A 20,374-nucleotide genomic window follows, 5' to 3' on the forward strand; every position below is an offset into this window, starting at 1 on the left:
TGATGGTGCATGTGATGTGACAGCCGTGTAAATCCCTCACTTGACTTCCCCGAAATGATGGACTATAACTTGAGACTGTAAGTCTGATAAACCCTTCCTCCTCGGTGTTGCTTTAGGTCAGGGCATTTGTCAGAGCAACGTATGAACAGCAACAGGAGGCGAACAAACATTTAGACAATAGCAACTGGGGAGTGGCTGAGGGCAAAGAGGGTCTGGCTGGTGGCATCTATATCTGTGCCCTCTGCCTGCATCCTCAGTCTGTCTCTGCCAGCGATCATCTCTGCAAAATGACACAAGGATCCTAGTTGGGTCATCTTTTCTGTGCCAAAGGCAAGACAAGTCCTTTAAATTTACTGCAAACACTCATTGGGGATGGACTAGAGTGTTTGTTAGCGGCAAACGCCAGTGAGTGTTGATAAATAAAGCCATTAAAAATGTGTTATGGCTCTGACACTTGGCGTAACATCTTTCCTCCTGTTTTTCCCCATGTAACATTTATTTTAAATGGCCCCAGCCAAAAGCCAAGCACCAATAAAACTGGCCCATGTCTCCCAGAATATCTTCACTTGTGAAACACTCGAAGGTTCTGCACTCAGACGGGATGGGGAGGGGAAGCCACCGGAGGCCCCACTCTTGTGTAACTGCACTTGTTGCACTTCCTGTGGTTGACACCTAACTGTACATCACATTTGCAATTTTGAAGCTTCAATTGCTTAAAAATATTGTAACTGCTCCTCAAACAGGAAAATTGTATTTAGATTTCCCTCTGTGTTTAACCTCAGACTAGCAAGAGATGGTCTTCACATTTCCCCAGCAAATGAAATCATTTTTGGATTGAGACTGTTTAGGGATGGTTCCTATCATAAGAAAAAGAAAACCTAGGAACAAACACAGCCATATATTCTGTGCAGGCCTATAATGCGGACAATAAGTGATCGCTTTTGTCCTTATACTCCTTGGCATGAAGGGCCAAGACAAGGAAAGGCAGTCTTGAATATGAGGTTTAGTCACATCTGAACTGTTGCTGAGAGAATTGCAGCCTCCTGCACTCAATTTTCCTAGGGCCAGCCTCCTGCAAAATTGGCATTCCTTGGGCACTTTTCATACAAAAATTCCTGCTTCCTTGTAGAGGCTCAAAGGCTTTCAAACCATATCTTTCCCCTCAATCAAGCTTATAACTCATTTGCCCTAAAGTATGATTGCTTACATCTTAAAGGGAAGCAATAGAAATTGGGAAATAGTTTAATCAAAGGGAATAAGTGACGTTGGAGAGATCCTATACAGTAATAGTCTATTAGGTGACTGTTAAATGGAAGTCTTTTTCTGTCTCCTCATAAGTCTGGTGACTTTTGTTTGGGTCTCAAGTAGCCCAGGCTGACCTGAAACTCAGTATGTAGCCAGGGATGACCTTGAACTTCTGATCCTCCTGCTTCCACCTCCCAAGTGCTGGGATAACAGGCTTGCACCACCCCTTCCGGCTTATGTGCCACTCTGGATCAAACCCAGGGCCTCCTGCACACTAGGCAAACGCTCTGCCAATAGAGCTACAGTGCTACCCAGCCCACGAGACCAGTCTTAACTGTGGCAAGTCTGCCTTTTCTTCCTTCCCTTCCTTATATCCTGTCAGCAAACATCACTGAGGAGCCTCTGCTTAGAACAAGAGCTTCCTATCACAGAGAGAACAGAGCCCAAGAAGCAGCCGTCACAAGCATGTAGCTGCTGTGGGGATGTACCGTAGGAGTGCCCGATGCACGCCAGGGGCAGCCTGCCATGGACAGCATTTTCTTCTCAGCACCCCAGCCAGGCAGGTAGCACAGTTTCAAAGACAGAGGTAGCAATTTTTTCTCTTCCAGGTCACACACAGGAAGGCACGGTGCAGGGCTATCAGCACAGGCAGTTTGATTCCAGAGCCTTCTGTTCCAAGTGAGATTAGATTAAAATAAGCATATAGGGCAGGCTTTGAGGAGATTGTGTTTAATGTGCTCTGCACGACCAGAGAAGCTGTGATGAGGGGCAGGAAAGAGGGCCAGCCTCTTGCTGAGCAAGGGGAGCCTCAGGTGAGGGCAGCTGCAGTGGGTCACCCCACTCTTGGCCCCTTCCTCCTCAAAGCCCCCCCCCCCCCTTACCAGCAGACACCAGAAGCCAGCAGGCTGGCTGCGCCCCAGGCAGGCTCTGGTCAGGAAGAGGGAATCTTTTGTGAGCTGCAGGCCTGGTCTCTGTTAATGCCAATTAGCGTTTCTGCCTGCTTGGAGCTGCAGGGCCAGCAGGCTTCTGTGATCCTGGTGGCTAGGGGTTCTGGCCTAGAAATGCTCCCGATGTGGGACGAAAGTCAGAGAGTCTGAGGGGAGGGACTTCGTCATTGAAAGGAGAGGAAATGGGGTTTCACAGACGCTCCACAGGGCCCTGCAGCCTCAAGAGCACAACTCCCTGGGGCCAGAAAAAGAGAGAGAGAGAGAGAGAAAAAACAGCTGGCCTGCCTCCAGCTGCCCTAGCTGGCCTCTCTATGAACCAGGGTCTGGCTCCTGAGAGAGAAGGTGGAAAGAGGTTTCCCATGCTCCTAAATTTGTTGGAGACCTTGGGACAAAGCTCTTCCAGGGCTTGAACTATCTAAGCTTGTGGTGCAAGGAGCATCCACGTCAGAGTTCCCAGTCCTCAGGGCCTGTGTCTGTTTGCATCAGTGTAAATAATGACAACACACAACAGCTTGAGTGCTTAGGAAGTGCTGAGCCAAGCTACACGCTCCCTGTTAATAGGCTGCCACTGGGCTTCCAGGAGGGCATGACTAAAGGACCCCAGGTTTCTGAGGCCCCGGCTTTGGCCCCATGTCAGCTTCCCCCCCCCCCATCCTGACTGCCTGTCCCCTAAACTGCTCCCCTGCAGCTTCTACCCACTTCCTGTTGCCCTGACACCTGTCCCGTCTGCTCCCTTGTGGTTTTCCTCTTGCCCTTTGCTCGCCACAGAGGCTGCCTGTCTGGCAAGGCCTCTGGCAGAGCCATTCTCCTTTCTCCCATTCCCAGGCCTCCATGAGCTGGACCACATTGCCCTTTGCCTTCTGTGGGAGGGCGGTCCCTTGTGTCCCGCGCAAAGCAAGCCGACACAGAGAAAGCCAGGATCTGGTCCCTGTCTGTCCCTTCCCTCTCTGCTGGCTTCAGCTCTAGGCAGTTGATAAGTTGTTCTTTTATTTTATTTTATTTTTATTTTGGTGAGTCACCCAGGTGTTCCAAGGGAATAGTTTCCCAAAACCCTGTTACTGAAGCTTCAAGGAAAACACTTGACCTTGCCAGCACCAAGCTTGTCCTACCCTTATCCCTAGGGGTGGTCCTCCTCTCTGCACCCCCTCTCTAGGTGTGTGTGTGTGTGTGTGTGTGTGTGTGTGTGTGTGTGTGTGTGCAAGCCAGAGGACAACCTTGAATGCCATCTTAAAGAATGCCATCCACCCAGTGAGATAGAGTCTCTCATTATCCTGGAGCTCACTGAGTAAGCTAGGCTGGCCAGCTAATGAAGTCTGTTTCTACCTCCCCAGTGGTGCTGGGATTACATGTGTGTGCCACTGCATTTGTACATGGATGCTGAGGATCAGACATGGGTCTTGACACTTGAGAAGCTAGTGTGTCATGAACAGACATTCCCCAACCCCCTTCTCTCCCTTTCTTGAGATATGCTCTTACTATGTAGCCCAGGCTGCCTTTGAACTGCCAATATTCCCGCCTCTGCCTCCTAAATTGTGGAATTAGAGCTGTACCCCATACTCACACTCAGCTTTAGCAAAGTCTTTCCAAGAAGCACATGTAGGGACAGAGACAAGGCAGTGGTGTCGGCAGCTGGAAATCATCGGGCTTGGTCCATTTCTTGACCCAAACCTTTTTCTCTTTCTTTCTTTCTTTCTTTCTTTCTTTCTTTCTTTCTTTCTTTCTTTCTTTCTTTCTTCTTTTTTCTTTTTGGTTTTTCGAGACAGGGTTTCTCTGTGTAGCTTTGCGCCTGTCCTGGAACTCACTCTGTAGACCAGGCTGGCCTGGAACTCACAGAGATCCGCCTGGCTCTGCCTCCCGAGTGCTGGGATTAAAGACGTGGCCACCACCGCCCGGCCCTTTTCCTCTTTCTTGCACACACACCTCACTTTCTTCTCAGGGATTTCTGAAAACTACCAAGGCTTTGTAACTGAGGAAATGGACAATTTTAAGGTTAAAGAGGACCTAAAGAGTGATAGAGGGCTCACGCTGGCTTCCTGGGTCCCAGTCATAGCCTCCTGTGACACTTCAGGACAGTACCTCAACCTAGAGCACAAATGACTATTTTTTCTTTTCTTTCTTTCTTTCTTTCTTTCTTTCTTTCTTTCTTTCTTTCTTTCTTTCTTTTTCTTTTTTTTATTTTTTTTGGTGAGGGGGGTGAAAGGGAGGACAGAGTCTCACTATGCAGCTCTAGCTGTTCTGGAACTCACTCTGTAGAGCAGGCTGGCCTCAAGTGCACAGAAATCCACCTGCCTCTTCCTCTTCAGTGCTGGGATTAAAGGTGTGCAGCACCACACCCGGCTCAAATGACGATTTCCAACAAAACCGAACAAAAAAGTTTGCTCCCTCCTCAGAGCCTGAGGTGGGCAAGCAACTGACACTTGTCACTTCTTATTGTATTGGCCACCTGCTGGCCAGCCAGTGAACTCCAAAGTCCATAATTGTTTTGTTTTGTTTTGTTTTGTTTTTGAGACACGGCCTCATGTTGCCCAGGCTGACCTCAAACTCAATATATAGCCAGGGATGACCTTGAACTTCTGATCCTCCTGCTCCCACCTCCCAAGAGCTGGGATAACAGGCTTGCACCACCCCTTCCGGCTTATGTGTGACTCTGGATCAAACCCAGGGCCTCCTGCACACTGGGCAAATGCTCTGCCGATAGAGCTATAGTCTACAGCCCACGAGATTAATCTTAACTGTGGTAAGTCTGCCTTTTCTTCCTTCTCTTCCTTATATCCTGTCAGCAAACATCACTGAGGAGCAAGCTTCACGCAGGGAGACTTGGGGGCACTGCTGTGCTTTGTGGCAAGAGCCAAGAAAGGGCCTTAGGCTGCCACACACTGAGTGGCTCATCAGCAGAAGAGGTTTTTCTGCTTGGGTTGAGATTGGATACCCTGGGCTCTGGTTGTACTTCAGCCAGAGATATGAACGCAGGAGAATTCAGACTGTCATGTACAGCTCCTGTGTGTTGAATAGAGTCACTGAAGTCTTTGTGGACAGTGCTACAATCATTGCTGCTGAGGAGGTGGAAGCTTGGAGGGGTTAAGTATGTGACCAAGAAAACACAGCAAGAAAAGAGCTAAGGGTTGAGTGGAAATCTGTCTGGCTCCAGAGCTCCGAAATTGGACAATACTTCCTGGACATGACTCCTGCGACAATTTTCCACCCCCACCCCGAATATCTCCATTGCTTCAGCTGAACAGAACCTCTGCTGGGGTTCTGAGAGCAGGAAGTTAGCGTCCTTGAAAACCATCTTAAGGGACCTTATGATGTGGGGGCATTGAGATTGGGAAGGCTCTGTGGAGCTTTCTTCCCACCCATTAGCCATTTTTTGGTCATTGGAAGCTGGCAGAGGATGCTTTGCCAACAAAGGTATCACAAACGCTTTTTGCCAGCCTATCACCTATCACTCCCTGGGAAAGAGCAAAGAACAACAGTCTAAAAGCCAAGGGCTAGCCAGGTCATGGGACCAATCATTGGGCTTAAGCCTACCCTTCTAGAAGGGGCTTGAGTTCTGCACTCATCCCCACAGCCTGAGGCACATGGGAAGGTGGATGGTATTCACCAATTCCTTGGGGCATCTCCTGACTGTTCCAGCCAGCAAGAGCTCCAGCCTCCTGCCCTCATGGCTTACACGATTGAACTGGACTCTGAAGTTTTATTGGCAGGCATTAGTCTTATTTTCCCAGTCGGCCTCTTGAGGGCAGGAGACCCCCTCCCATGGCACTTGGTGAAGGGGTGTGCTTTCTTGGAACTCAGCCAATACCAGCTGGCTACTTGGAACCCTCTAGACTGTGTTCAAGGACTGGCATGCACATGTGTTTACGTTTACTTGCGTCCATGTGTCTATATGTTATATATGTCTGATATATACATAGGATGCATGTGTCCATATGCTCCAAAATGGCTCGCATACTTGTGCCATGTTCCTACATAACGTGATTCACCAGATATTAAGGACAAATTGAGTATGACACAGACTGTCCAACCCCAGAGCGAGGAAAAAGGCCTTTAGAGCAGTAGCAACAACAGCGTGTGGCAACATGCATCTGTAATCCCATCCCTATGGAGCTAGAATAAAGAGGGTCATGAACCCAGGGCTAGCCTGGGCTGTATATGGAAACCCTATCTGAAAATTAACAGCCTTCAGCAAAGTTAAAGCAGATGAAGTACCATGATTAGGGAGTACATAGCAGAGTCACAGCTTAGTCTAGGGAGATGGATCAGGGAAGGTTAAGAAAGGGAAAATCGGCCAAGACTTGGAGTGCCCCCCTGCACCCCAGGGTGTGTTCATCTGACTCCTAACACGTGTGAACTTGACCTTGTGTACAAGTTGGGCCTTTGCAAATACCATCAACTTAAGATGACGCCATGCTGAATGAGGGGACATCCTAATCCATCAACCATTGTGCTTCTCGAGGGACATCTGGTGACAAGACTGAGGTGATAGTCCAGTCTCCAGAAATTCTTGAAGGTTGTGGACTTCAGGTGACTGTTGTTGGTTTTTACTCTTTTTTTTTTTTTTTAAAGATTTTATTTATTTATTATGCACACAGTGTTCTGCCTTCATGTATGTCTACATGCCAGAAGAGGGCACCAGATCTCATTACAGATGGTTGTGAACCACCATGTGGTTGCTGGGAATTGAACTCAGGACCTCTGGAAGAACAGCCAGTTCTCTTAACTGCTGAGCCATCTCTCCAGCCCTGGTTTTTACTCTTTTGGGGGGGCCTGCTTCCTGGCTCCCAAATAGATCACTCACAGAAGCTTATTCTTGCTTATGAATGTCTGGCCTTAGCTTGGCTTGTTTCTTGTCAGCTTTTCTGAAATTATCCCATCTACCTTTTGCCTCTGGGCCTTTTCCTTCTCTTACTTCTGTATATCTTACTTTCACTCTTACTCTGTGGCTGGCTGTGTGGCTGTGTGGCTGTGTGGCTGTGTGGCTGGGTGGCTGGGTGGCTGGCCACTAGCACCCTCCTCTCCTTGTTCTCTTGCTCTTCTTTTCCTCCCAGATTTCTCCTCTCATTTCTCCTCTCTGCCTGCCAGCCCCACCTATTCTTTCTTCTGCCTTGCTATTGGCCGTTCAGCTCTTTATTAGACCATCAGGTATTTTAGACAGGCACAGTAACACAGCTTCACAGAGTTAAACAAATGCAAGATAAATAAAAGTAACACACCTTAAAATAATATTCTACAACAGGTGACTGTTCCCTGCCTCCCTCTGTGAACTTAGACAAGAGCTAGAACTTCCTTGAGACTCAGGAGGCATAGAATAGATCTTTTCTCCAAAGTTCCAGGAAGGAACTTACCCTGCTGACATAACCTCAGAGTTCTGGCCTCCAGAACTGTTAGTGAATAAATTCCCCTTGCATTTAAACTACCTTATTGTGGTCATTTGTTATGGCATCCCCAGGAAACGAAGCCAGAAGTGTCCTAAGAATCTACTGGGTGAGGAAAAAGAGGAAAGAATGATTCTGTCACAATGAACCAACTGCACTGGGGCATAGAGGAGTAAGAGCACACTGCAGAGGGTAACAGAAAGCATAGATCGGGAAAGTTCCCTGAGAGCAGGGAAGGGGAATTACATGTTAGAGCCTGCATGTGTGTATGTTTTCCAGGGGTGTGTGATTACATGAATGTGTGCCCATGCATGTACTTCCTGGAATTCCACTCTGCTTTTATGATTTCTGGTTTAGTATGCTCCTGCATGGTTGGTGTGTGTGTGCCTTGACCTGTATGTGTGACTTGTATGCTAGGGCATTAATGTGGACAGTCTACAAGTCTGTGCATTGAATTCAAAGCAGTCGTAGGGAGACTTGAGCAGGGACAGGCCTGTTTCTCTGTTTGCATTCTTGGTGCACACTGTCAATACGCCTGGCCAGAGTATGTGATGACAGGCAGAAGGCAAGGGCGGGGGCTTACCTGTCCTGGTTCAAGAAGACGAGACAGGGCAGGAGGCCTGTGGGGAAGAGAAGTACTCTGTTCTTGGGCTGGAAAGGTGGCCCAACAGTTAAATGCATGCAGAGGATCTCTTGCAAATGGCCAGGATTCAGTTCCCATATGTGCTTGCAACAGCCTTCAACTCCAGTTCTGGAGGATTGAATTCCTTCTTGCCTCCTTGGGCTCCTGCAGGTATGTGGTGCACATATATTCATGCAGCTTCACACATATACACATGCATTTAAAACAAAACAAAAAAGAAGTGCTTAGCTCTTGAGATTGACAGCTCTAGGTGGCCGTAAGTATGGTTATGGTCCCTTTTGTACCTTGGTCCGACCTCATTGGCACAGCTCCTGAAGAGTCCTCAAAACTCGGTTTACATAGAGGCAGGAGAGATGGCTCAGTGATTAAAAGCATATACTGCTCTTGCAGAGGATCTGAGTTTTGTTCCTAGCATCCATGTCAGGCAGCTCATAGTTGCCTGTAGCTCCAGCTACAGGGTTCTATGACACCCTTTCCTGGGCTTTTTGGGCACTTGTGCACAAGTGCATGCACTACAAGTAATTAAAAAATAAAATGATCTGTAAGAACAGCTGAATTCATAAAAGCACACTGGTTTGGTCAAATCTCCACCTGCTTGGGAATCTCTTAGAGGAGCCCCACTCCTTGGAGAAAGGTTACAGCTGAGAGCAGGAACCAGGGGAAGGACCACCCGATCCCAGCTCCTGCAGAAGGTTGCGTGTGTATGTGCTTTTGTTTTTTTCTGGGGACATCCCAACCAGAGATTTCTATGAAATCTAAGAACCACTTCTGTGCTCCAGGCTGACATTGAGAGCTTGAGTGTGTGCATGTTGTGTGCAGGTGTGTGCAAGCATGCGGAACTTCCAACCTGCTTCCTCGTCGAGAATATGGTTAGATCAGGATGTCAAGTGCAGCCCCAGGCCCTGCCAGCTGCTGCCCTGGTCAGATTGCAGGGGACTGTCCTTGATGGGGCCGGTAGAACAGACAGAGCCTGTGGTAAGGACAGGAAGAGAGGCGGAGGCTGCTGCTTTGAGGGGAGGGGCGGCTCCCCTGGCTTGGTGCTCTCTGAGATCAGCCTTCGACAGACGCTTAGACTGAGATTGTTTCAGGCAGGAGCAAGTCTTGAATTTGGAGCTGGGATGGACAGGTAGGATGAGGATGAGAGGAAGAAAGTGCACATGGCACTGTGAGAAAGAGCTAGGACTTTTCAGCACCTTGGCCAGTACCCTCGGGTTCCTAGGGCGCCAAAGTTGTCTGCCAGTTTCCAGATGCCTGGTCTGGGTGCAGTGGAGATGCTGAGGATAGGGAAAGGCACACAGGAACTTACCCGAGGGCTTTATTGGGGTTATAGAAGCTCTTGAGAAGCTGGATGTGGAAGAGAGTCCTTCATAAGTAAGTAGAGGTAAGCCCCCCAAGAATGAGGAAAGAGGATCTTCTGGGGCTCAGGTCTGGGAAAGAAGAACAGCAGGTTGCAGGTGGGGGGGAGTCATCCATGCTGGGGCTGTATTTCTTTGCCCTTTGTGTCAGGCACAGGGCCAAGCATTCTGGGCTTTAGTGCGTTCCACCCTTGGATAACCGAACTCTATTGTTCCTTTGGGAAGCGGTCCAGGAGCAGGGGCATTCCTGTAGCTATTCCTTGAGGCTTCTCCCATGTCCTTTCTTGATGCGCCTGCCACGTTCCTGTGCCTGCCTGCTGCTGCCACAGCCCTGCCCTTTGCAGCCCCGTTACAGCCAGCAAGGCTTCACTGCCACCACTGCAGGGATGCTCCTCGGCCTCCCAGACCCCGTGGCTCTCTTCCTTCCAAAGAACTTTTTCAGAGCAATTAATCAACCTTATCACATCCTTTCTATGGAGTCCTGCACAGGGAGGGATGCAGAAAAAGCATCCTGCTTGTAGGAGCCAGTCATGTGGATATGTGGATACCCGGGCAGCTGGTTGACAAATTCTTCCCTGGGGACTGCCACCTCTTCCAGCTTTGGAAGTGACTGCAGTATGAGCCTGACCCAGGAGGAAAAGTGGGGACACCTTGCTCTCAGCCTCGCTCATTTTCTAGCTCCCTCCGCCATTCACCCGCTTCAGTTACTTCAAGTTTGTTCTCCCAATCCTTTCCTAGGCAGCTCCTTGGGTCAAGGGTCACATGCAAAGGATTTGGAGATGAATACCCATGAGTGGAGAGAAGGACAACCTCTGTGAATGAGTCTTTCCCTTGCACATGGGGCCCACCATTTTGCAGCAGCCAATGACATGGGTAAATAACTTGTCTGAATACAAATGGATCGAGTCCATCCAGCAGCACACAGTCCTTTGGCCAATCTAGTCTAGGCTCTGATGTTTTGGTTTTCAGAGAGTAGCACATCAAATAACGGGGCCCTGGGTGAGAGGAATCCTAGGGCCATCTTAGCTGGTCCTGATGCCAGTAGATGGAGCCCCGCCACCACTCTGTTCTAGGCTCCATGCTGGGTCTGGGGATGTCCCTAGTGGGTGATGTGGTAGCTAAGGAGAAGCAGAGCCTAGGCGGGAACCTAGAGAAAGAAGACTGGGACAAAATGAGACATTAAGTATGCACCAGCTGGTGACAGTTCCTACCCTAGATGCCCTCTAAAAATGAACTCATATTTACCCATAAGCTCTTTTAAAAATATATAAACATTTTTATTTCATGTGTGTGTGTGCCATGTGTGCTGTTGCTCATGGAAGTCAGAAGAGAGCGTTGGAATTACAGGCTGTTGTGAGACACCTGCTGAGGGTGTGGGAACTGACTCGGGTTCCCTGAAAGGGCAGCAAGCATTCTTTTTTTTTTTTTTAAGATCTATTATGGGGGCTGGAGAGATGGCTCAGTGGTTAAGAGCACTGGCTGCTCTTCCAGAGGTCCTGAGTCCAATTCCCAGCAACCACATGGTGGCTCACAACCATCTGTAATGAGATCTGGTGCCCTCTTCTGGTCTGCAGGCATACATGGAGGCAGAACACTGTATACATAATAAATAAATAAATCTTAAAAAAAAAAAAAAAAAAAAAAGATCTATTATGTATACAGTGTTCTACCTGCAGGCCAGAAGAGGGCACCAGATCTCATTACAGATGGTTGGGAGCCACCATGTGGTTGCTGGGAATTGAACTTGGGTCCTCTGCTAGAACAGCCAGTGCTCTTAACCGCTGAGCCATCTCCCCATCCTGTAGCAAGCATTCTTAACCACAGAGCCACCCATCTTTCTAGCCCCTCTCCCACCCAAGAGTTCTTAAGGGAACTGAAGTTTAACAACATGAAGTTTACAAAGCTAGTCCTGGACCAAGTTGGGAGGGGTTTGGGATTTTTGTTTGTTTGTTTGTGGGGGGAGGGGTTCGAGACAGGGTTTCTTTTTTCTTTCTTGTTTTTTGTTTGTTTGTTTGTTTGTTTGTTTGTTTGTTTGAGACAGGGTTTCTCTGTGTAGCTTTGCGTCTCTCCTGGAACTCACTTTGTAGACCAGGCTGGCCTCAAACTCACAGAGATCCACCTGCCTCTGCCTCCCAAGTGCTGGGATTAAAGGCGTGCGCCACTACCGCCCGGCTTCGAGACAGGGTTTCTATGTTTTAGCTTTGGAGCCTGTCCTGGAAATAGCTCTGTAGACCAGGCTGGCCTCGAACTCGCAGAGATCCACCTGCTTCTGTCTCCCAAGTGCTGGGCTCAAAGGTGTGCACCACCACCTTCTGGCTTGTTTTGTTTTTAATCTTAGCAAAAATTTAAATGTAAGTCAGCTAGCACCATTCCCTCCTTACGTCGCTCACACAGCTTCCCAGTGCCGTTAAGAAGAATCCCTTTTCCTTTCCATGCTCAGCAAGTCCACGCATCTCTCCGACTCTATCACCTACTCCACACGGCTGGTGGCCTTCTTTCCGAGCCTGAGCACACACACACACACGCTCCCTCTCTTCTCAAGGCTCTTGCCCTCACTACACTGCTGCTTTGGGTACTTTTCCTCCAAATCTCCGCAGGGCAGCTTCTCATTTTTCAGGTCAAATGCCACCTCCTCAGACAGGCCTTTCCCTACTGAGGCCTCCCTCCTTTCGCCCCAATTTATTTTCTTCACAGCAATTAAAATTATTTATTCCTCACCTTAATCATCAGCTGTCTCGTAGCTAGAACAGAATTTCCTTCAGGGAGGAAACCTTGTTTGTTTGCCATGGTATTCCCAGGGCCTGGTGCTTAATAAGTGTTCAATAAATGTTTGATAAGTGAGTGGTCTCTGAAAGGCTTCCGGGGCCTCAAGAGCGGCAGATGACAATGATGATGATGGCGATGATGATGATGGGAGTGAGGAACAGGGTCCGGAGAGAACTCAGCCAATGGGCCACGGAGTACGCTGCAGCCTGATCACTGGGCAGCCCAGCTGTCCGTCTGTCCATGAGGTAGCCTGGCCTCCCTTGCTGAACGGCGAATGTATGTGGACACATTTCCTCAGACATTGCATGAAGTCAGGTGGAAGGGATGAAGTTGCCTGGTGTGGCTGAATCAGAGATGAGGGCCCTTGGGCCCCCCGGGTGTCCCCCAGCCTTTCCAGATTTGGGGTGAGGTTCGGGGAAGCTCTGGGGCCTGCTTTGCCTGCCCTGAGGGTTGCAGCAGGCATCGCCCGGAGGAGGGGGAGGCTGCTGCTCAAGGAACCTGATCTTTTGCATTTGCTGACATTCTTAGATTTGGCATTTACAACCTCAGGGTTCTATTCCAAGGAGGCCTTTTGCATTTGATGTAAATATTATGGTGATGAGAGGTGACACAGAGAAACCCTGTAGGAAATCGAAATCCACCCCCACCAGGCTGGGAGTCTCTCTCGCTGCCTCTTTGGGTTGATATGCAGTGGACTGATTCCTCCCAGGTCTTGGGTTAATCCAGAAGAGCCCCCTCCACCCATAGGCAGCAGGGTCTGGGAGCTGCACATTAGTTATTTTTCCAATTTGTAGAACCACATTCATCCATCAATGTGGGAAGCAATCAGGGCAAGTCCTGAGCCAAGTGGTGCTACAGCTATTCTTGGGGGGGGGGGGGGTTTCCAGAGGAAGGGGGGGAAGTCTTTAGCTGGACAGGAATGGAAAGTGAAGGCTCCTAGCCCTGGGGTGTTCCCTAAGTCAGCTGCTGTCCCCTCTACTTCTTCAGTGACTACCAGTTCAAATTGTCTCCCGCAGTTTACCTTGGATTTACATGTCTATGCAAAGTATTGGGGCCCTCTGGCAACTGCGGTGTTTCTTAATGACAGTTCTCTTCCTAAACAACCTGGAAGATGATGTGCACACACACACACACACACACACACACACACACACACACACACACACATGCTTTCAGCAGGGTGCTGGGACTGGAGGTGATCTAAGGATCCAGGAAAGCAGCAGGGCCTTTACACGGATAGTTCTCTGACATGCTGTGTGTCCGGATACAACTTGCCAATCTCTCTGAGCTCTGGTCTCCATATCCTTCAAATGGGGAAGATATCATCATGGGATTATATGAGGATCCCATAGAGTTATGTGCCCAGCCCTTGGCATGAGTGACTGATGAGAAAGCGGAGCAGTAATGATCAGATACAGAGGGCTTGGCAGGGGCAGTGTGGATCAGGGGCCAGCCACCGCTCTGGAAGCCCATCATTTATAGCTCCTCTTCCTGCTGTGCCATGAGCCCTGCCTGCACACTGGCGAGACACCCAGTTGATAAACTGGTTGTTGGATGCACGAGTATTTCTGAGAACATCAGTAAGCTAGAACAGCCAAGCTTCTATTCTGCAGCCAGAGACAAGAGTTCAAATCCCAGTGAGGTATCAGCCAGCTGACTTTTCAAAGTTTTGATTTCTTCATTTCAAAGAAGGAAGTGAATTTTACAAAGATTAAATGGGAAAGTGCTTGACATTTATCAGGCCCTTTCTGAACATCACTGTAAAAGGCTTTATGTTGTAATGGGAAAGACCTAGGATTTGAGATCAAGAGATCTAGGTTAAATCTACCTCCATCTCTTATTTACTGTGCTATCTTTAGCCAATTATTGCACCTCTAGTTCCCAATCTATAGAAAAAAACATGTCAAGTGGGACACCAAGACTCACACTTGTCATCCCAGCACTTAGCAGGTCAAGGCAAAGAGTTTTAGGCTTGCCTGGGCAACAGGGTGAGACTTGGTCTCAAAAACAACCAACCAACCAAAAAAGCAACAACAAAAACTACAGAAAGAAAGCATGCAGAAGTGTAATATCATCCGGTTTTAAGTTGCCATGAAGAAAACTGAGAGTTTGCTATGAAGAAGATGCTCAATGCCTACATAGTGAGTAACAACAGTGAAAAGATTTAGGGTCTGGATTGAGAGAAATTGGTTAGATTGCCTGGGCTTGTTATTTGCTTTGTGTGTGACTTGGGACAAGTGACTTCACCTCTGTGAACCTTGAATTCTCTTGCTATAAAATAGCATAATATGTATCCCCTAGCATCATTGTAGAATTAAATTAGACAGTTAATATTAAAACACCTCATAAACCACAGGACGTTGTGTTCACTCTAGTTTAACAGTACTTGGACGAGAGCTCTGGGCAAGGAGCTGCAAGGGCTTTAGAGTTCTGTTCCTAGATGACCTATGACAGCTGCGGAGAGAAGGCACAGAGCAAAGTGCCGAGCTCCATGGGATCTCCCTCCATTCACTAATTGCATACATGTTTACAGGGTGTCTTCCAAACTCGAGGCATGGAAGGTCTACTAGAGATTTTAGGTTAGGTCTGGCAGAGGAGCTAGAAGGCCAAAGTCAGGCTTCGAGATTTACCATCCTGTAGGTAAAGGTCTCTGAGAGTTCACATGCTTGTGGGTTACCTTGTGGTGACTTCTGGCCAGCTGAGTGGCTTCACTCAGTCACCTCTGAGGCTAGAGGGTGCAGGGACCACTGTGAGACCATTTGAATCAGCTATTTAGTGGGTGGCCTCTCCCCGAAGGTCAGAGGCCTATCTGGCTACCACAGCTGGCAGTCACAAAGGACCTGCCGAGAATCCAGTCTAATGGTGCTGCAAAGGCTGAAGCCACTTTTCTGGGAAGGGGAGGGCGAGTCGCAAGATGATTTGCTGCTGCCACAATTTCCCTTCAGACACAACCTGTCTCGAGGGCCAAAATAGCAGTTTTGCAGGCAGGAAAGTATTGTGACATCATCCCCAGATTCAGCCAGATTCATCAACCCCTCTCCAGCCAGTCGGTCTCCCTCGTCCCTTGGAAACATCGGCCAAGGTCCTAAGGGACAAGCTTGGTGGCCCAAAGGTCCCATCTAGCTTCTTGGCCCCAGTTCTGGGCTCTGTCTAAGAACAAGACCCCCAGCTGATAGCCACTAGGAAAAGAAGAAAGTGTTTGTGCCTGTGACTAGTTTCAGCCATTCCTGTGCCCCAGGGCTGAGTGTAAGACCTGCAGGCCAGGAGCATACAGACTGGGCTAGAGATACAAGGATGATCCCTGGCCTGGAGGCTGTTCTGAGCGGTGAGAAGTCAATCTGCAGTTGCTGGGAGAGGGAAGGGAGGGAGGAAAGGAAGGACAGAAAGAGAACAGGCTGTGTGTGTGTGTGTGTGTGTGTGTGTGTGTGTGTGTGTGTGTGTGTGTATGTGTGTGTGTGTTACAGCAGAAGGCAGGCAGGAATGGACACTCCACAGCCTCCACTGATTAGAAGGGTTTTGAAATTGATAAATTACTTTGTATCAGGGCAAAATGATTTGACCAGATTTCAAATGTCTTAGAGAAGGGAAGCTTCTCTTGGGCCAAGTATTGATTGCATTTAATAGAGCTGGGACTTTCTCACTTAAAAACAACAAAATAAACATCTGGGAGAAGGCACTAATCTCCTCTCTCTCCCTCTCCCTCTCTCCCTTTCTTCTTAGCTCTTTCTCCCTTCTCCTGCTTAAGAACAGCAAAGAATACAGAGACCCCTGCAGCCTGGGGCACTGCTGATGGTGAGCTGAGGAGCTCCTTTGGGGCAGATTGATGGTGGGGGCTTGGGCGAAGAGGGGGTCTTGGGTTGGTCCCATTCTTCACAGATCGATTTTTGCCAAACAGGGACTGTCAGGGCCTTTGATAAATCACTAGTCCGAGTGATGAATGCCCTGAGGCAGGATGGGGTGGGATGGGGGTAGGATGCTAGTCTGGGAGACAGCTCAGGGAAAGACAGGGGCAAGGAGAAAGGGCTGGTGGGCAGAGGGAACTGGGGAAAGTTAGCCCTAGTTAACTTTCCAAGATACATAGATACCTTGTCTCTCCACAGGATTTGACCACAATCATTGGCTCAACGGCACTTCAAAATCCATTTTCTGCCTGTCTCTCGTCTGTCTCTCACTGTCTGCCTCTTTATCTGGCTTCCAAATGAACTCTGATAGTTTCCTCCCAGGAGAAGATTTGCTTGGGCTTCCTGGAAAACGGAGAAAACCTTAGGAAAGAGGGAAGTGAGGAGGGGTTTGGCAGTGACAAGTGAGCAGGGCAGGGCAGGGCAGGATGGTGCAGGGTGCCCTCCCCCCCCACACACACACAATGTGCAGGGTGCAGCTACAGCAAGGACCAGCAAGGGCAGAGAGGGAGGGGGCTGTGGGGATGCACTTGGGAGTTTGCAGGACAGGTCTTTCCAGGAACAACCAGGCTTCCAAGGAATCATGTCCTCTCTAAAAGGAAAGCCATGTGTGTGGTTCTCATAGCCTTCCAATGGGAGGGGAGATTGGCCTGGGGGGGTGCTCCCTGAAAAACAGAAGAAAGTGTAGAGCGGGTGAGAGACCATCCTAGAGCCACAGGAATGAGCTATCTTTATAACAAAGCCTGCTTGGAGATGGCTCAGGTCATAGATTATTGAATCGAATCCTCCCTCACTGGCTTGGACACTTTGCTTACTCAACTTCCTTATCTTAAAAAAAAAAAAAAAAAAAAATGGGAAAATAGAATCATGATCCAGTATGACACGTTATCTTAATTAGTACAAACCTGGGCCTGGCCCAGAGCGAGCACTCATTGGTGAACATTAGCTAGGGAACCCTGCTGTTCTTCCTGGTGTAACAGCAAGATAGATTCTGAAGTCACAGAAACACAAACATGTCAGCCACCACGGGGACTCCTAGCTCTCTGCCAGAGGGTGAAGAACTGTACTGATTTTCCATCTACAGGCCCATTTATGTCTGTCCCCACAGCCAGCGCTGGTGCATCATGGGCCTAGGGCTCTATTAACTTCTCTGTAGTAGAAGTAGCTGGAACATAGCCCACCAAATATCCACAGGGCCCCCCAGCTGGACTCCTGGGCCTTGAGCTCTCCAGGACTCTGTCCATGGTGCTAACCTTCATCCCACGCCTTGCCTCAACCCTGCACGCCTGACCACCAACTCCAACATCTCTGAAGACCTCCTCATCTCGGGGATGAATTCTGAGCTCATGTTCTGGACCGCTGCCAGGAAGAAGGACGCAGTGTTAGTTGAAAGCATCACACAAAAGGCCGCAGGTAATTATGTCTCTTTTAAGCTGCTAACAGGATTGGCCGTTTGATAAATGGGAGGATTTGAGGCTGTTTTGTCACTGACAAGCTGTTGTAAGATCATATTGGAAGCCGAAGACAGTTTATCTTCATGTGTGTGGTAGAGAGAAGGGAATTCTCTGTGGATTTTACACCCTCTTCAAATTAATGTGATTTCCTAGGCTGGTCCTGGGCACAGAGTGAGTGATCTTTATGACTTACCCCCTGATTAGATTACCTGGCTCAGCGGCCACCTCCAGGCCCTCAGAGTGCCCTGGAGCTCACCAGGTCCCTCCCCCACTTCATGCCTCCAGCTCTCCAGTACCTCAGGCTTCCCCCTGACCTCCCTGCTCTCCTCTGCTAGCCTTACTCACAGGCCCATCTGCTAAGCAAGGCCACAGCTCAATTACTGCTGGCTGGCCTGAGAGCAAGAGAGATCTGGTTTCTTCAGCTCCTCTGGAGGGAGTAGAGAGGAGGCAGGCAATGGGAGTGGGAGGAGGGGGACCAGCACAGGAGAGCAGAAATGAGACAAAGAGAGCAGAGCGTTGAAACAGAAAAGCAAGCTGAGCCAGAGACAAGAGTAGACAAAACCAGTAGCAAAGGAGAGGAATGGTTTATCTGTTTTATTTCCAGAACCTTCCCTAGAGCCACAGGTACCAAGACAGCCTCCTTGCCTTTCCTGAAGCCTGAGTTAAACAGGTCCCCAGGCATTTCCTACCAGATGATGGCTTTATTGTCTTCATAACACATACCACCGTTACCCTGCTTAATTGTTCTTTTCTATGGCACATAAGACCCATGTGAGGGCAGAGGTCATTGTTGCCGTGTTCGTCCCAGAACTTGAGCACACAGTAGGCTCTTGGTACGTGTTTATGGAATGTGTGGTGAGGCGGGGATTTGGAAAGGGGTGGCCAAGGGGCAAGGTTGGCTTGGCACCCTGGCACAAATTTGAAGGCAAATGGAAGGCTGCCTGGTTTGGGGCCGGGTCCTTAAGGTCACCACCACTGGCTAGATTTAAAGAGACAATTTCCAGTTGAGGGAATGCTTCAGGAACTCTTTAGGAAAATTAGGCGTCCTCTAGAGCAAAGCTTCTCAAGATGTGACCCATGCAACACTTGTCATCTGCATTTCTTGACACATTTCATGTAATTCTACAGTGGTTTTGTGGGAAACAGGTCAGCCGGAGGCTCCTGGCTCCTGGCTCCTGCCCGAGTGGAGTAAAGTGTGTTTGTGTGTGTGTGTGTGTGTGTGTGTGTGTGTGTGTGTGTGTGTTGGAGGGTAGTGGTTAGAATCCTTGCAATGCAATGGGAAGGCTAATGCCAATTATGTCTACTCCAGTTCATTTTACAAACTTGAAGCAGCTTACAGGTAAGCATTCAGAGATAAAGCTAGCCATACCAGGCAGTTCTTCTACCTCCCCAAGACTTCTGAGGAAGAGGAAGACAGCAACAGATGTGGGAATGAGAAGGATCCCTTCTTGCTCCAGGCCAACTGAGGCTCTGCAGCTGGTCAGCCATGCCTCATTTCCCTGGCAAGCTGTGCACCCACCCTATACCCCAGGCTAGGTTCTCTGCTTCTTCAGGGGCCTCCCCCCAATTGTCAGCAATCTGTGTTCCATTACTGATTGGATACTATGCCAGCATATCAGCACACACACACACACACACACACACACACACACACACACACATTACAACACAACCCCATCATAATATCAGACATGGTCAGGGTCCTCATTAGACACTCAGCATATAGTAGTAGTTTGCCTGAGTCATGGTACAGCTTGAATGTATCCATTCTATGTTTCAGCCTAGACTGATAAATGTTGGAATTTGTGGGGGTGATATGGAAGCCAAGGTCCAGTAGGTTGGAAAAATAGCTCACCCATCCCATTACTGCCCAAGAAAACCAAGGCATGACAGAGCTACCACCACCTCCCACCCAACCTACTCTCCAGCAGCCCTGCCTTACATAATACCTCAAATAATACATGCTCTGGGTGGCTTAGAAGCATCCATTGCTCGGTACACAATAGTCCTTTGCATCTTAAAGCACTCCTACCCTTTAGTCTTCATGGACCTTTCTACATCTCTGGCTCTGTGCTGTTGGCACACTGAGCACTCTCTTCCCAAAGAGGTATCTGGTATCTGTCTTCTTCTCTGGACTGAGAGCCTCACCATAGGAGTGTCTGAGTCTTGCCCACTGAGGGGTCTCTGGTACTACTACCCACAGGGCAGGGCATATTGCAGGCTTTGAGATGGGAAGACTAAGGCTTAGGCAAGTCCCTTTGTTTTGAGGAGTGGCTCCTGAATATCCATTCTCAAGGCCCTGAGGATGCATTGGAAGGCTGAAAGGCCATCTCTCTCCCCTCACAGAGGCTATAAACTTAGGGTGACATGCATAGGCGTCAAGTGGTTGTATAGATTCATGTACAGGTGCAAATGTGTCAAGTGCTGTATGGAAGGGGCTGATGGAGTCAAGAATACACAAGAGTGGGGGGCAAGCAAGCTGAGGTATCAGAGCCTCCTTAGAAGAGAATAGCCGTAAGGATGATGTTACTCTGAGGTAGGAAAGTCTATATGGAGCCAAGGCAGAAGAAAAAGTGTTCTGGAGAGCGGTAACACCATGTGCAAAGGCCCTCTGCATCAGGACAGGACATGGCCTCCAGAAGGAAACAAAAGACCGATATGGCTGATGTGTGTGGGGTCTTTGAGGGTGC

General features: G+C 48.9%; 2 long non-coding RNA genes across 6 annotated transcripts in view; one reads left to right on the forward strand and one right to left on the reverse strand.

Annotated features, from left to right (window-relative positions):
• LOC118594687 overlaps positions 1-16,653 on the forward strand; it is a 41,660-nt gene extending 25,007 nt beyond the window's left edge. For all 3 annotated transcript variants that reach the window (XR_004946400.1, XR_004946399.1, XR_004946398.1), the window contains exons 3-4: positions 16,052-16,123; positions 16,432-16,653. This is a non-coding gene — a long non-coding RNA (uncharacterized LOC118594687). The remainder of the gene's footprint in view (positions 1-16,051; positions 16,124-16,431) is intronic.
• Positions 1-20,374, reverse strand: part of LOC118594686 — a 100,165-nt gene that overhangs the window by 10,126 nt on the left and 69,665 nt on the right. For 2 of the 3 annotated variants that reach the window (XR_004946396.1, XR_004946395.1), the window contains exon 6: positions 8,151-8,354. This is a non-coding gene — a long non-coding RNA (uncharacterized LOC118594686). The remainder of the gene's footprint in view (positions 1-8,150; positions 8,355-20,374) is intronic. The other variant, XR_004946397.1, reaches the window with a different exon arrangement.

Source organism: Onychomys torridus, chromosome 13 (genome assembly GCF_903995425.1).
Source record: "Onychomys torridus chromosome 13, mOncTor1.1, whole genome shotgun sequence".
NCBI lineage: Eukaryota > Metazoa > Chordata > Mammalia > Rodentia > Cricetidae > Onychomys > Onychomys torridus.